Here is a 12,523-nt window from a genome sequence, read left to right as displayed (position 1 = left end):
TCGGTCAAAGTTGTCGGCGCAAATGTATAAGCGCAAGCGTGAAGGATCAATTTCAGGATAATTGAGAGTTGTGCGACGAGGGAAAAAAAAGGTGCAAAGCAACAAGAAAAAAATATAAAAGTAAATAAATAAAAGGATGAGAGGAAATTCATGAATTGACGCTTAGAATGAATTCGGGTCCAGAAAAGCCAAACTGCTTCACAGGACGTGGCAGTTTAAAAGAATAAAGCGAAAGGAACATGGCGGGTGCGATCATACCAGCACTAATGCACCGGATCCCATCAGAACTTCGAAGTTAAGCGTGCTTGGGCGACAGTAGTACTAGGATGGGTGACCCTAGGCCGGTCAACGGGTCGGGTCTACACCCGGATCCGGATCGGATCCCTGAAATTTTTGCTGGTATGGGTAGGGATTTAATTCCGTTATCCGGATCCGGATCCGTTTTTTCAAACAAAAAAACGGGTCGGATACGGAATATAGTATTCCGACCCGTACTAGACCCGGATCCGGATATAAATGATTTAATAATTTATAAAAAATATATATTATCAATATAATTTGATTAGGATGATGTATTTGAGTAAAATCAATTTGATTTATTTTCTTATTTGGTTTTTTCTTTGCATTAGCTAGAAATTAGTTTACAAATATATCTTTTTCTCTTTTTTGTTAGAAATTATAAATTTTGGCAAATTTGTTCGGGTAGACCCGACCCGGATCCGAGACTCGCCGGGTCCGGATCCGGAACACCGAATAAAAGACCCGTCGGGTAAACGGGTCGGATCCGGGTCCGGGTCCGGAATAAAGAATTCCGGCCCGGACCCGGCCCGTTGACACCCCTAGGTGACCCCCTGGGAAATCCTCGTGTTGCACCCCTCCCTTTTTTGTTTCGAAATCCAAATTTTCCCTTCGTTCTTTATGCTGTAGTAATTTAGCTCCGTCGGAACGATTGTTTTATATTTTGCTTCTCATCGAAGCATGAAGGCGGATCTGAAGGCGCGAGACAAGTCAGGAACGGTACGGCTGAATCGAAGCCCGGATCGTCGGTCAATGTTGTCGGCGCAAATGCATAAGCGCAAGCGTGAAGGATCAATTTCAGGATAATTGAGAGTTGTGCGACGAGGGAAAAAAAAGGTGCAAAGCAACAAGAAAAAAATATAAAAATAAATAAATAAAAGGATGAGAGGAAATTCATGAATTGACGCTTAGAATGAATTCGGGTCCAGAAAAGCCAAACTGCTTCACAGGACGTGGCAGTTTAAAAGAATAAAGCGAAAGGAACATGGCGGGTGTGATCATACCAGCACTAATGCACCGGATCCCATCAGAACTTCGAAGTTAAGCGTGCTTGGGCGACAGTAGTACTAGGATGGGTGACACTAGGCCGGTCAACGGGTCGGGTCTACACCCGGATCCGGATCGGATCCCTGAAATTTTTGCGGGTATGGGTAGGGATTTAATTCCGTTATCCGGATCCGGATCCGTTTTTTCAAACAAAAAAACGGGTCGGATACGGAATATAGTATTCCGACCCGTATTAGACCCGGATCCGGATATAAATGATTTAATAATTTATAAAAAATATATATTATCAATATAATTTGATTAGGATGATGTATTTGAGTAAAATCAATTTGATTTATTTTCTTATTTGGTTTTTTCTTTGCATTAGCTAGAAATTTGTTTACAAATATATCTTTTTCTCTTTTTTGTTAGAAATTATAAATTTTGGCAAATTTGTTCGGGTAGACCCGACCCGGATCCGAGACTCGCCGGGTCCGGATCCGGAACACCGAATAAAAGACCCGTCGGGTAAACGGGTCGGCTCCGGGTCCGGGTCCGGAATAATGAATTCCGGCTCGGACCCGGCCCGTTGACACCCCTAGGTGACCCCCTGGGAAATCCTCGTGTTGCACCCCTCCCTTTTTTGTTTCGAAATCCAAATTTTCCCTTCGTTCTTTATGCTGTAGTAATTTAGCTCCGTCGGAACGATTGCTTTATATTTTGCTTCTCATCGAAGCATGAAGGCGGATCTGAAGGCGCGAGACAAGTCAGGAACGGTACGGCTGGATCGAAGCCCGGATCGTCGGTCAAAGTTGTCGGCGCAAATGTATAAGCGCAAGCGTGAAGGATCAATTTCAGGATAATTGAGAGTTGCGCGACGAGGGAAAAAAAATGGTGCAAATCAACAAGAAAAAAATGTAAAAGTAAATAAATAAAAGGATGAGGGGAAATTCTTGAATTGACGCTTAAAATGAATTCGGGTCCAGAAAAGCCACACTGCTTCACAGGACGTGGCAGTTTAAAAGAATAAAGCGAAAGAAACATGGCGGGTGCGATCATACCAGCACTAATGCACCGGATCCCATCAGAACTCCGAAGTTAAGCGTGCTTGGGCGACAGTAGTACTAGGATGGGTGACCCTAGGCCGGTCAACGGGTCGGGTCTACACCCGGATCCGGATCGGATCGCTGAAATTTTTGCGGGTATGGATAGGGATTTAATTCCGTTATCCGGATCCGGATCCGTTTTTTCAAACAAAAAAACGGGTCGGATACGGAATATAGTATTCCGACCCGTACTAGACCCGGATCCGGATATAAATGATTTAATAATTTATAAAAAATATATATTATCAATATAATTTGATTAGGATGATGTATTTGAGTAAAATCAATTTGATTTATTTTCTTATTTGGTTTTTTCTTTGCATTAGTTAGAAATTAGTTTACAAATATATTTTTTTCTCTTTTTTGTTAGAAATTATAAATTTTGGCAAATTTGTTCGGGTAGACCCGACCCGGATCCGAGACTCGCCGGGTCCGGATCCGGAACACAGAATAAAAGACCCGTCGGGTAAACGGGTCGGATCCGGGTCCGGGTCCGGAATAATGAATTCCGGCCCGGACCCGGCCCGTTGACACCCCTAGGTGACCCCCTGGGAAATCCTCGTGTTGCACCCCTCCCTTTTTTGTTTCGAAATCCAAATTTTCCCTTCGTTCTTTATGCTGTAGTAATTTAGCTCCGTCGGAACGATTGCTTTATATTTTGCTTCTCATCGAAGCATGAAGGCGGATCTGAAGGCGCGAGACAAGTCAGGAACGGTACGGCTGGATCGAAGCCCGGATCGTCGGTCAAAGTTGTCGGCGCAAATGTATAAGCGCAAGCGTGAAGGATCAATTTCAGGATAATTGAGAGTTGCGCGACGAGGGAAAAAAAAATGGTGCAAATCAACAAGAAAAAAATGTAAAAGTAAATAAATAAAAGGATGAGGGGAAATTCTTGAATTGACGCTTAAAATGAATTCGGGTCCAGAAAAGCCACACTGCTTCACAGGACGGGGCAGTTTAAAAGAATAAAGCGAAAGGAACATGGCGGGTGCGATCATACCAGCACTAATGCACCGGATCCCATCAGAACTCCGAAGTTAAGCGTGCTTGGGCGAGAGTAGTACTAGGATGGGTGACCCCCTGGGAAGTCCTCGTGTTGCACCCCTCCCTTTTTTGTTTCGAAATCCAAATTTCCCCTTCGTTCTTTATGCTGTAGTAATTTAGCTCCGTCGGAACGATTGCTTGATATTTTGCTTCTCATCGAAGCATGAAGGCGGATCTGAAGGCGCGAGACAAGTCAGGAACGGTACGGCTGGATCGAAGCCCGGATCGTCGGTCAAAGTTGTCGGCGCAAATGTATAAGCGCAAGCGTGAAGGATCAATTTCAGGATAATTGAGAGTTGTGCGACGAGGGAAAAAAAAGGTGCAAAGCAACAAGAAAAAAATATAAAAGTAAATAAATAAAAGGATGAGAGGAAATTCATGAATTGACGCTTAGAATGAATTCGGGTCCAGAAAAGCCAAACTGCTTCACAGGACGTGGCAGTTTAAAAGAATAAAGCGAAAGGAACATGGCGGGTGCGATCATACCAGCACTAATGCACCGGATCCCATCAGAACTTCGAAGTTAAGCGTGCTTGGGCGACAGTAGTACTAGGATGGGTGACCCTAGGCCGGTCAACGGGTCGGGTCTACACCCGGATCCGGATCGGATCCCTGAAATTTTTGCTGGTATGGGTAGGGATTTAATTCCGTTATCCGGATCCGGATCCGTTTTTTCAAACAAAAAAACGGGTCGGATACGGAATATAGTATTCCGACCCGTACTAGACCCGGATCCGGATATAAATGATTTAATAATTTATAAAAAATATATATTATCAATATAATTTGATTAGGATGATGTATTTGAGTAAAATCAATTTGATTTATTTTCTTATTTGGTTTTTTCTTTGCATTAGCTAGAAATTAGTTTACAAATATATCTTTTTCTCTTTTTTGTTAGAAATTATAAATTTTGGCAAATTTGTTCGGGTAGACCCGACCCGGATCCGAGACTCGCCGGGTCCGGATCCGGAACACCGAATAAAAGACCCGTCGGGTAAACGGGTCGGATCCGGGTCCGGGTCCGGAATAAAGAATTCCGGCCCGGACCCGGCCCGTTGACACCCCTAGGTGACCCCCTGGGAAATCCTCGTGTTGCACCCCTCCCTTTTTTGTTTCGAAATCCAAATTTTCCCTTCGTTCTTTATGCTGTAGTAATTTAGCTCCGTCGGAACGATTGTTTTATATTTTGCTTCTCATCGAAGCATGAAGGCGGATCTGAAGGCGCGAGACAAGTCAGGAACGGTACGGCTGAATCGAAGCCCGGATCGTCGGTCAATGTTGTCGGCGCAAATGCATAAGCGCAAGCGTGAAGGATCAATTTCAGGATAATTGAGAGTTGTGCGACGAGGGAAAAAAAAGGTGCAAAGCAACAAGAAAAAAATATAAAAATAAATAAATAAAAGGATGAGAGGAAATTCATGAATTGACGCTTAGAATGAATTCGGGTCCAGAAAAGCCAAACTGCTTCACAGGACGTGGCAGTTTAAAAGAATAAAGCGAAAGGAACATGGCGGGTGTGATCATACCAGCACTAATGCACCGGATCCCATCAGAACTTCGAAGTTAAGCGTGCTTGGGCGACAGTAGTACTAGGATGGGTGACACTAGGCCGGTCAACGGGTCGGGTCTACACCCGGATCCGGATCGGATCCCTGAAATTTTTGCGGGTATGGGTAGGGATTTAATTCCGTTATCCGGATCCGGATCCGTTTTTTCAAACAAAAAAACGGGTCGGATACGGAATATAGTATTCCGACCCGTATTAGACCCGGATCCGGATATAAATGATTTAATAATTTATAAAAAATATATATTATCAATATAATTTGATTAGGATGATGTATTTGAGTAAAATCAATTTGATTTATTTTCTTATTTGGTTTTTTCTTTGCATTAGCTAGAAATTTGTTTACAAATATATCTTTTTCTCTTTTTTGTTAGAAATTATAAATTTTGGCAAATTTGTTCGGGTAGACCCGACCCGGATCCGAGACTCGCCGGGTCCGGATCCGGAACACCGAATAAAAGACCCGTCGGGTAAACGGGTCGGCTCCGGGTCCGGGTCCGGAATAATGAATTCCGGCTCGGACCCGGCCCGTTGACACCCCTAGGTGACCCCCTGGGAAATCCTCGTGTTGCACCCCTCCCTTTTTTGTTTCGAAATCCAAATTTTCCCTTCGTTCTTTATGCTGTAGTAATTTAGCTCCGTCGGAACGATTGCTTTATATTTTGCTTCTCATCGAAGCATGAAGGCGGATCTGAAGGCGCGAGACAAGTCAGGAACGGTACGGCTGGATCGAAGCCCGGATCGTCGGTCAAAGTTGTCGGCGCAAATGTATAAGCGCAAGCGTGAAGGATCAATTTCAGGATAATTGAGAGTTGCGCGACGAGGGAAAAAAAATGGTGCAAATCAACAAGAAAAAAATGTAAAAGTAAATAAATAAAAGGATGAGGGGAAATTCTTGAATTGACGCTTAAAATGAATTCGGGTCCAGAAAAGCCACACTGCTTCACAGGACGGGGCAGTTTAAAAGAATAAAGCGAAAGGAACATGGCGGGTGCGATCATACCAGCACTAATGCACCGGATCCCATCAGAACTCCGAAGTTAAGCGTGCTTGGGCGAGAGTAGTACTAGGATGGGTGACCCCCTGGGAAGTCCTCGTGTTGCACCCCTCCCTTTTTTGTTTCGAAATCCAAATTTCCCCTTCGTTCTTTATGCTGTAGTAATTTAGCTCCGTCGGAACGATTGCTTGATATTTTGCTTCTCATCGAAGCATGAAGGCGGATCTGAAGGCGCGAGACAAGTCAGGAACGGTACGGCTGGATCGAAGCCCGGATCGTCGGTCAAAGTTGTCGGCGCAAATGTATAAGCGCAAGCGTGAAGGATCAATTTCAGGATAATTGAGAGTTGTGCGACGAGGGAAAAAAAAGGTGCAAAGCAACAAGAAAAAAATATAAAAGTAAATAAATAAAAGGATGAGAGGAAATTCATGAATTGACGCTTAGAATGAATTCGGGTCCAGAAAAGCCAAACTGCTTCACAGGACGTGGCAGTTTAAAAGAATAAAGCGAAAGGAACATGGCGGGTGCGATCATACCAGCACTAATGCACCGGATCCCATCAGAACTCCGAAGTTAAGCGTGCTTGGGCGACAGTAGTACTAGGATGGGTGACCCTAGGCCTGTCAACGGGTCGGGTCTAGACCCGGATCCGGATCGGATCGCTGAAATTTTTTCGGGTATGGGTAGGGATTTAATTCCGTTATCCGGATCCGGATCCGTTTTTTCAAACAAAAAAACGGGTCGGATACGGAATATAGTATTCCGACCCGTATTAGACCCGGATCCGGATATAAATGATTTAATAATTTATAAAAAATATATATTATCAATATAATTTGATTAGGATGATGTATTTGAGTAAAATCAATTTGATTTATTTTCTTATTTGGTTTTTTCTTTGCATTAGTTAGAAATTAGTTTACAAATATATTTTTTTCTCTTTTTTGTTAGAAATTATAAATTTTGGCAAATTTGTTCGGGTAGACCCGACCCGGATCCGAGACTCGCCGGGTCCGGATCCGGAACACCGAATAAAAGACCCGTCGGGTAAACGGGTCGGATCCGGGTCCGGGTCCGGAATAAAGAATTCCGGCCCGGACCCGGCCCGTTGACACCCCTAGGTGACCCCCTGGGAAATCCTCGTGTTGCACCCCTCCCTTTTTTGTTTCGAAATCCAAATTTTCCCTTCGTTCTTTATGCTGTAGTAATTTAGCTCCGTCGGAACGATTGTTTTATATTTTGCTTCTCATCGAAGCATGAAGGCGGATCTGAAGGCGCGAGACAAGTCAGGAACGGTACGGCTGAATCGAAGCCCGGATCGTCGGTCAATGTTGTCGGCGCAAATGCATAAGCGCAAGCGTGAAGGATCAATTTCAGGATAATTGAGAGTTGTGCGACGAGGGAAAAAAAAGGTGCAAAGCAACAAGAAAAAAATATAAAAATAAATAAATAAAAGGATGAGAGGAAATTCATGAATTGACGCTTAGAATGAATTCGGGTCCAGAAAAGCCAAACTGCTTCACAGGACGTGGCAGTTTAAAAGAATAAAGCGAAAGGAACATGGCGGGTGTGATCATACCAGCACTAATGCACCGGATCCCATCAGAACTTCGAAGTTAAGCGTGCTTGGGCGACAGTAGTACTAGGATGGGTGACACTAGGCCGGTCAACGGGTCGGGTCTACACCCGGATCCGGATCGGATCCCTGAAATTTTTGCGGGTATGGGTAGGGATTTAATTCCGTTATCCGGATCCGGATCCGTTTTTTCAAACAAAAAAACGGGTCGGATACGGAATATAGTATTCCGACCCGTATTAGACCCGGATCCGGATATAAATGATTTAATAATTTATAAAAAATATATATTATCAATATAATTTGATTAGGATGATGTATTTGAGTAAAATCAATTTGATTTATTTTCTTATTTGGTTTTTTCTTTGCATTAGTTAGAAATTAGTTTACAAATATATTTTTTTCTCTTTTTTGTTAGAAATTATAAATTTTGGCAAATTTGTTCGGGTAGACCCGACCCGGATCCGAGATTCGCCGGGTCCGGATCCGGAACACAGAATAAAAGACCCGTCGGGTAAACGGGTCGGATCCGGGTCCGGGTCCGGGTCCGGAATAATGAATTCCGGCCCGGACCCGGCCCGTTGACACCCCTAGGTGACCGCCTGGTAAATCCTCGTGTTGCACCCCTCCCTTTTTTGTTTCGAAATCCAAATTTCCCCTTCGTTCTTTATGCTGTAGTAATTTAGCTCCGTCGGAACGATTGCTTTATATTTTGCTTCTCATCGAAGCATGAAGGCGGATCTGAAGGCGCGAGACAAGTCAGGAACGGTACGGCTGGATCGAAGCCCGGATCGTTGGTCAAAGTTGTCGGCGCAAATGTATAAGTGCAAGCGTGAAGGATCAATTTCAGGATAATTGAGAGTTGCGCGACGAGGGAAAAAAAATGGTGCAAATCAACAAGAAAAAAATGTAAAAGTAAATAAATAAAAGGATGAGGGGAAATTCTTGAATTGACGCTTAAAATGAATTCGGGTCCAGAAAAGCCACACTGCTTCACAGGACGGGGCAGTTTAAAAGAATAAAGCGAAAGGAACATGGCGGGTGCGATCATACCAGCACTAATGCACCGGATCCCATCAGAACTCCGAAGTTAAGCGTGCTTGGGCGAGAGTAGTACTAGGATGGGTGACCCCCTGGGAAGTCCTCGTGTTGCACCCCTCCCTTTTTTGTTTCGAAATCCAAATTTCCCCTTCGTTCTTTATGCTGTAGTAATTTAGCTCCGTCGGAACGATTGCTTTATATTTTGCTTCTTATCGAAGCATGAAGGCGGATCTGAAGGCGCGAGACAAGTCAGGAACGGTACGGCTGGATCGAAGCCCGGATCGTCGGTCAAAGTTGTCGGCGCAAATGTATAAGCGCAAGCGTGAAGGATCAATTTCAGGATAATTGAGAGTTGTGCGACGAGGGAAAAAAAAGGTGCAAAGCAACAAGAAAAAAATATAAAAGTAAATAAATAAAAGGATGAGAGGAAATTCATGAATTGACGCTTAGAATGAATTCGGGTCCAGAAAAGCCAAACTGCTTCACAGGACGTGGCAGTTTAAAAGAATAAAGCGAAAGGAACATGGCGGGTGCGATCATACCAGCACTAATGCACCGGATCCCATCAGAACTCCGAAGTTAAGCGTGCTTGGGCGACAGTAGTACTAGGATGGGTGACCCTAGGCCTGTCAACGGGTCGGGTCTAGACCCGGATCCGGATCGGATCGCTGAAATTTTTTCGGGTATGGGTAGGGATTTAATTCCGTTATCCGGATCCGGATCCGTTTTTTCAAACAAAAAAATGGGTCGGATACGGAATATAGTATTCCGACCCGTATTAGACCCGGATCCGGATATAAATGATTTAATAATTTATAAAAAATATATATTATCAATATAATTTGATTAGGATGATGTATTTGAGTAAAATCAATTTGATTTATTTTCTTATTTGGTTTTTTCTTTGCATTAGTTAGAAATTAGTTTACAAATATATTTTTTTCTCTTTTTTGTTAGAAATTATAAATTTTGGCAAATTTGTTCGGGTAGACCCGACCCGGATCCGAGACTCGCCGGGTCCGGATCCGGAACACAGAATAAAAGACCCGTCGGGTAAACGGGTCGGATCCGGGTCCGGGTCCGGAATAATGAATTCCGGCCCGGACCCGGCCCGTTGACACCCCTAGGTGACCCCCTGGGAAATCCTCGTGTTGCACCCCTCCCTTTTTTGTTTCGAAATCCAAATTTCCCCTTCGTTCTTTATGCTGTAGTAATTTAGCTCCGTCGGAACGATTGCTTTATATTTTGCTTCTCATCGAAGCATGAAGGCGGATCTGAAGGCGCGAGACAAGTCAGGAACGGTACGGCTGGATCGAAGCCCGGATCGTCGGTCAAAGTTGTCGGCGCAAATGTATAAGTGCAAGCGTGAAGGATCAATTTCAGGATAATTGAGAGTTGCGCGACGAGGGAAAAAAAAATGGTGCAAATCAACAAGAAAAAAATGTAAAAGTAAATAAATAAAAGGATGAGGGGAAATTCTTGAATTGACGCTTAAAATGAATTCGGGTCCAGAAAAGCCACACTGCTTCACAGGACGTGGCAGTTTAAAAGAATAAAGCGAAAGAAACATGGCGGGTGCGATCATACCAGCACTAATGCACCGGATCCCATCAGAACTCCGAAGTTAAGCGTGCTTGGGCGACAGTAGTACTAGGATGGGTGACCCTAGGCCGGTCAACGGGTCGGGTCTACACCCGGATCCGGATCGGATCGCTGAAATTTTTGCGGGTATGGATAGGGATTTAATTCCGTTATCCGGATCCGGATCCGTTTTTTCAAACAAAAAAACGGGTCGGATACGGAATATAGTATTCCGACCCGTACTAGACCCGGATCCGGATATAAATGATTTAATAATTTATAAAAAATATATATTATCAATATAATTTGATTAGGATGATGTATTTGAGTAAAATCAATTTGATTTATTTTCTTATTTGGTTTTTTCTTTGCATTAGTTAGAAATTAGTTTACAAATATATTTTTTTCTCTTTTTTGTTAGAAATTATAAATTTTGGCAAATTTGTTCGGGTAGACCCGACCCGGATCCGAGACTCGCCGGGTCCGGATCCGGAACACAGAATAAAAGACCCGTCGGGTAAACGGGTCGGATCCGGGTCCGGGTCCGGAATAATGAATTCCGGCCCGGACCCGGCCCGTTGACACCCCTAGGTGACCCCCTGGGAAATCCTCGTGTTGCACCCCTCCCTTTTTTGTTTCGAAATCCAAATTTTCCCTTCGTTCTTTATGCTGTAGTAATTTAGCTCCGTCGGAACGATTGCTTTATATTTTGCTTCTCATCGAAGCATGAAGGCGGATCTGAAGGCGCGAGACAAGTCAGGAACGGTACGGCTGGATCGAAGCCCGGATCGTCGGTCAAAGTTGTCGGCGCAAATGTATAAGCGCAAGCGTGAAGGATCAATTTCAGGATAATTGAGAGTTGCGCGACGAGGGAAAAAAAAATGGTGCAAATCAACAAGAAAAAAATGTAAAAGTAAATAAATAAAAGGATGAGGGGAAATTCTTGAATTGACGCTTAAAATGAATTCGGGTCCAGAAAAGCCACACTGCTTCACAGGACGGGGCAGTTTAAAAGAATAAAGCGAAAGGAACATGGCGGGTGCGATCATACCAGCACTAATGCACCGGATCCCATCAGAACTCCGAAGTTAAGCGTGCTTGGGCGAGAGTAGTACTAGGATGGGTGACCCCCTGGGAAGTCCTCGTGTTGCACCCCTCCCTTTTTTGTTTCGAAATCCAAATTTCCCCTTCGTTCTTTATGCTGTAGTAATTTAGCTCCGTCGGAACGATTGCTTGATATTTTGCTTCTCATCGAAGCATGAAGGCGGATCTGAAGGCGCGAGACAAGTCAGGAACGGTACGGCTGGATCGAAGCCCGGATCGTCGGTCAAAGTTGTCGGCGCAAATGTATAAGCGCAAGCGTGAAGGATCAATTTCAGGATAATTGAGAGTTGTGCGACGAGGGAAAAAAAAGGTGCAAAGCAACAAGAAAAAAATATAAAAGTAAATAAATAAAAGGATGAGAGGAAATTCATGAATTGACGCTTAGAATGAATTCGGGTCCAGAAAAGCCAAACTGCTTCACAGGACGTGGCAGTTTAAAAGAATAAAGCGAAAGGAACATGGCGGGTGCGATCATACCAGCACTAATGCACCGGATCCCATCAGAACTTCGAAGTTAAGCGTGCTTGGGCGACAGTAGTACTAGGATGGGTGACCCTAGGCCGGTCAACGGGTCGGGTCTACACCCGGATCCGGATCGGATCCCTGAAATTTTTGCTGGTATGGGTAGGGATTTAATTCCGTTATCCGGATCCGGATCCGTTTTTTCAAACAAAAAAACGGGTCGGATACGGAATATAGTATTCCGACCCGTACTAGACCCGGATCCGGATATAAATGATTTAATAATTTATAAAAAATATATATTATCAATATAATTTGATTAGGATGATGTATTTGAGTAAAATCAATTTGATTTATTTTCTTATTTGGTTTTTTCTTTGCATTAGCTAGAAATTAGTTTACAAATATATCTTTTTCTCTTTTTTGTTAGAAATTATAAATTTTGGCAAATTTGTTCGGGTAGACCCGACCCGGATCCGAGACTCGCCGGGTCCGGATCCGGAACACCGAATAAAAGACCCGTCGGGTAAACGGGTCGGATCCGGGTCCGGGTCCGGAATAAAGAATTCCGGCCCGGACCCGGCCCGTTGACACCCCTAGGTGACCCCCTGGGAAATCCTCGTGTTGCACCCCTCCCTTTTTTGTTTCGAAATCCAAATTTTCCCTTCGTTCTTTATGCTGTAGTAATTTAGCTCCGTCGGAACGATTGTTTTATATTTTGCTTCTCATCGAAGCATGAAGGCGGATCTGAAGGCGCG

At 43.8% G+C, this 12,523-nt stretch overlaps 4 non-coding genes and 10 pseudogenes across 4 annotated transcripts; all 14 read left to right on the top strand.

Annotated features, from left to right (window-relative positions):
• The first annotated feature begins 244 nt into the window (after positions 1 to 244).
• Positions 245 to 362, top strand: LOC140019610 (5S ribosomal RNA; annotated as a pseudogene).
• A 925-nt stretch (positions 363 to 1,287) lies between these two features.
• LOC140020735 (5S ribosomal RNA) lies at positions 1,288 to 1,405 on the top strand (annotated as a pseudogene).
• A 926-nt stretch (positions 1,406 to 2,331) lies between these two features.
• On the top strand, positions 2,332 to 2,449 carry LOC140018220 (5S ribosomal RNA; annotated as a pseudogene).
• Positions 2,450 to 3,376: 927 nt separating this feature from the next.
• Positions 3,377 to 3,495, top strand: LOC140018624 (5S ribosomal RNA). The gene has a single exon (XR_011824541.1). It is a non-coding gene; the product is annotated as a 5S ribosomal RNA (ribosomal RNA).
• Positions 3,496 to 3,906: 411 nt separating this feature from the next.
• LOC140019607 (5S ribosomal RNA) lies at positions 3,907 to 4,024 on the top strand (annotated as a pseudogene).
• A 925-nt stretch (positions 4,025 to 4,949) lies between these two features.
• On the top strand, positions 4,950 to 5,067 carry LOC140020734 (5S ribosomal RNA; annotated as a pseudogene).
• A 926-nt stretch (positions 5,068 to 5,993) lies between these two features.
• On the top strand, positions 5,994 to 6,112 carry LOC140018612 (5S ribosomal RNA). Its single transcript, XR_011824540.1, has one exon. It is a non-coding gene; the product is annotated as a 5S ribosomal RNA (ribosomal RNA).
• A 411-nt stretch (positions 6,113 to 6,523) lies between these two features.
• On the top strand, positions 6,524 to 6,641 carry LOC140018676 (5S ribosomal RNA; annotated as a pseudogene).
• Positions 6,642 to 7,566: 925 nt separating this feature from the next.
• Positions 7,567 to 7,684, top strand: LOC140020733 (5S ribosomal RNA; annotated as a pseudogene).
• Positions 7,685 to 8,616: 932 nt separating this feature from the next.
• Positions 8,617 to 8,735, top strand: LOC140018599 (5S ribosomal RNA). The gene has a single exon (XR_011824538.1). It is a non-coding gene; the product is annotated as a 5S ribosomal RNA (ribosomal RNA).
• Positions 8,736 to 9,146: 411 nt separating this feature from the next.
• Positions 9,147 to 9,264, top strand: LOC140018675 (5S ribosomal RNA; annotated as a pseudogene).
• A 927-nt stretch (positions 9,265 to 10,191) lies between these two features.
• LOC140018218 (5S ribosomal RNA) lies at positions 10,192 to 10,309 on the top strand (annotated as a pseudogene).
• Positions 10,310 to 11,236: 927 nt separating this feature from the next.
• LOC140018588 (5S ribosomal RNA) lies at positions 11,237 to 11,355 on the top strand. The gene has a single exon (XR_011824537.1). It is a non-coding gene; the product is annotated as a 5S ribosomal RNA (ribosomal RNA).
• A 411-nt stretch (positions 11,356 to 11,766) lies between these two features.
• LOC140019606 (5S ribosomal RNA) lies at positions 11,767 to 11,884 on the top strand (annotated as a pseudogene).
• Positions 11,885 to 12,523: the final 639 nt, after the last annotated feature.

The sequence above is a fragment of the Coffea arabica genome, chromosome 11c (assembly GCF_036785885.1).
Source record: "Coffea arabica cultivar ET-39 chromosome 11c, Coffea Arabica ET-39 HiFi, whole genome shotgun sequence".
In the NCBI taxonomy this organism is placed as follows: domain Eukaryota; kingdom Viridiplantae; phylum Streptophyta; class Magnoliopsida; order Gentianales; family Rubiaceae; genus Coffea; species Coffea arabica.
This window is presented reverse-complemented; position numbering and strand designations above follow the sequence as displayed.